The 3591-nt window shown below is 49.0% G+C and overlaps 1 pseudogene; it reads right to left on the bottom strand.

Moving 5' to 3' along the window:
• Nucleotides 1-732: 732 nt before the first annotated feature.
• Nucleotides 733-865, bottom strand: LOC131830878 (U4 spliceosomal RNA; annotated as a pseudogene).
• Nucleotides 866-3591: the final 2726 nt, after the last annotated feature.

Here is a 3591-nt window from a genome sequence, read left to right as displayed (position 1 = left end):
CATCCTCGGCCAATAGTTATAGAACAGTTGATTTACTTTTTGTTCCTTCCCACTCCGTGAAGCCAAAATTTCCCTTAGAAACCCTCCAAAGAAGGATGGATGAAGTCAGTGCACTGCTGTGCTCTCCGAGTTGTGGCTGTTTGTTGTTATTGAAAAATGGTTGCTTGATGTCACTCATTCACTCAAATATGCACAGACCACCTACTCTGTACCTGGCCCTGTCCTTGGTCCTGGGGATGATAAACCAGAAAGAAACAGTCCCCCCACATGGAACTTCCATTCTAGCCATGGAGTGAGGGCCAGACACTCTCAGTGTGGAAGGCGGAAGGAAGGGAAGGTGCACACTACGGACTGAACACTGCTTGGGACACTCGTGCAAAGTAAGAAATGTACACCGTAGATGCATACAGGGAAACACTGGAAAAAGTATACATATCTGCTACAGGTGACACATTATATGTCAATCCAAAAAAATGTCATGAGCCACCCAGTCAATGCTTAGACACAATTTCCATTCAATTCATAAACAAAATAAAGACAAAAAAATGAAGATAAACTTTGGGGGTAAAAATAAAGGTGTGAACGCTGACCCAAACCCATGAGCACAGAAGAGTAGAGACAGTCTGGGAGGAGAACAATTCAATTTTTCTTACAAAGGGAAGATAATGTCAGGACTCTATAGTTCAGTTACACTGGAATAATTTTCCTAGAAAGAGGAGGCAGTGAGGGATTCATATCTGCAAGGCTTCAAAATAGCTCTTTTTTTGTCTGCTTCTCAGGGAGTCGTGTATGAGTTGTCTCCAATTAGCAATAATCGTGCCTTGGATAAACCTCATTGGCTACGATATTGCCACTGCACAAAGCTTGAGTTGGCTCCAAATGCAGCTTAATTCCTTTCTTATTGTTTGTCCTGCTCTGTGAGCTGCATCATTTTTGCTTTCTTACAGTGCTTTGGGCTTTATATCTGTCGACAAGGCACAAAATGAGAGGACTGCACACACGTGGGCAGAACCTTTCCAACCTGCCTGGATACTCCCAGCTGCTCTACTGTTGCTGGTGGCCCTGGCCAGAGGAGCCTGGTGTTTGTTCTGTCCAGAAAGCGTGTGCACCAGATAAGGTTACTTTAATTAAACTTGAAATTAAGAACTGAAACAGACACTTAACACTAAGCCCAGCACGGATGAGCTCAAAGCTGTTACCTTGAGTAAAGGAGCCTCACACATAAATTCATCCTGGATGTCCCCATGCCTACAACGTTCTAGAACCAGCGAATAAGTTCAGGGCCCCGGCTGGTGCTGGGGAGGAGTGTGGGGTCAGGGATGTGGCAGCTGCTCATATCTGCTGGAGAAGAGCTGACAGGTGGTTTGCTGCCGTCTGTGGGTCCACACCCTGATGCTGGCAAGGCTGCCCCTCCCCCACTCTGCCCACAGCCCATGATCAGCTCAAGGCTCTAGTGCAGACCCATTGCTGCCCACTGGGAGCCTCCTACCAGAACAGCTTTGGCTTCTGGACTCCCCATCAGGCTGGCCAAAAATCCCCAGCACGACAATGCAATGAGACTCCCATGACTCCTATGCCTCTCGTAGGGTCAGAGGGCACCGTGGTCAGGTGGTGACTCCTCCCTTCTTACCCTCCCAGACCTTCACCCGGCAGGTCTCTTGTGTGTTTGGTCACATCCTGGTTCCTCTTCTCAGAAGCCCACACAGACACAGTGATGGAAGACAGAGCTAGATCTCTCATTAAAAGAAATATTGTACATATATTTTTATCCCCAGGTCTGTGAAGTATATAAAAAATATATGTTTATAAAAAATAAAAAATTAAAAAAAAAAAAAAAAAAAAAAAGAAATATTGTGACCAGATGCTAAGACCTGGCTCATTTTAAATGCATGTGGAAGTCTGCAGGAAGAAGCAGGCGGACATTTGCAACTTTCTCTAAAAAGTATCCAAAAGGGGCTCCTGGGTGGCTCAGTTGTTAAGTATCTGCCTTCAGCTCAGGTCATGATCCCAGGGTCCTGGGATCAAGCCTCGCATCAGGCTCCCTGCTCAGCGGGGAGCCTGCTTCTCCTTCTCCCACTCCGCCCCTTGCTGTCTCTCTCTGTCAAATATATAAATAATTTTTTTAAGTACCTTAAAAACAGGTTCACTGATACATAGATAGACGAATGAATATAAGGGGTGCCTGGGTGGCTTGGTTGGTTGAGCAACTGCCTTCAGCTCAGGTCATGATCCCAGAGTTCAGGAATCAAGTCCCACATCGGGCTCCCCTCTCATGCTCTCTCTCACTCTCAGTCTCTCAAAAAAGAAAGAAAGAAAGAAAGAAAGAAAGAGAGAGAGAGAGAAAGAAAAAAAGAAAAGAAAAGAAAAGAAAATGTAAGGGTAAGAAAAAGCGAGGTTAGTGATGTTAATGGTGGAACCCAAGCAAAGGGTGATGGATTCTCTCAGGAGTGTTGGGAATGCTCGCATCGGAGGATGGGAGCCTCCCATGGGACACTATGATGCAGGGGAACATTTCTTGGCTGCTCACTGTCCTGCTGGATGTGGAAATCACTTGCAGACCCTTGGAGAATGCAAGCAGCCCCAGAGGTGGGCCGAACCTTATCCCTCCAGAGGTGCCCCTCTTGGGGAATGACCCAGTAGGTAGTGAAGGAGCCCGGGCTCTGACTGTCTGCTTCTGATTCTCATCTTCCTGGTGAAACTCCATGCATTCAGGATGAGGAGATTAAGGTCCTGTGCCCCTTCTTCCCCTCCTCTTGGGCACTCTACCTGTCATGGCGACTCACCCCAGTCAGCCACAGAACTGCTGGCCATGGCAGAGGGTCCTCCGAGCTGAGCCCAGCCTGCCTATTGGCAGGTAAGGGGCAGGTTCAGCATGAGGTGTCCTGTGGGGTGTCTGGGGCCAGAGCAGGTCTTCCTTAGCCCAGAGCATGAGAGCTGCCAGGATGTGAGGGGTCATCCTCTGTCCTCAAGTTCTTGAGTTCCCTGACTGCCTCATCTGTGACACACACAGGGCTGTGGGTGGCACATGGCATTGGCCATCATCACAGTCAAGGACAACTTTGAGAAGAAGGAGAGCAAACACGGCTTCCTAGCTGACTGATTCTTGTCTTTGCTTACCTGAGAGCCTGGGGGGAGTCACTCCCAGTCATGCTCAGTGCCGCTGAGCTGCAGGGTGGAGAGAGCTGGGGCCTCCCTCCATGCGGGGAACCCTCCCCCACACACCCACTGGGCAATACAGCCATTTGGGGTCATCTTCTGTGTATTTTAAGACTCCCTGGCATCCCCAAAGCCTTTATCAGGATGCAGGAAATGCTGCTCAAGTTGCACACAACTGAAAGCAGGCTGTCCTGGAAACCAGGACCCAGCTCTCTTAGTAGCATCGCTGCTGGAGGGCAAATCGACCCGGTGCAAAATCAACACTTTGTCCTCACTGTGGCAGTGGACACCTGCCGACCAGGTGGCTGAATCAACCCAGTACAAAATCGACCCTTCGTCCTCACTGTGGCTGTGGACACCTGCCTACCGGGGTGCAGCTGTGCTCATCCATGGGGCCCTTCAAATGTTCCACCGAATGTCTCCATCAGTGACAGA

Source organism: Mustela lutreola, chromosome 4 (genome assembly GCF_030435805.1).
Source record: "Mustela lutreola isolate mMusLut2 chromosome 4, mMusLut2.pri, whole genome shotgun sequence".
In the NCBI taxonomy this organism is placed as follows: domain Eukaryota; kingdom Metazoa; phylum Chordata; class Mammalia; order Carnivora; family Mustelidae; genus Mustela; species Mustela lutreola.
This window is presented reverse-complemented; position numbering and strand designations above follow the sequence as displayed.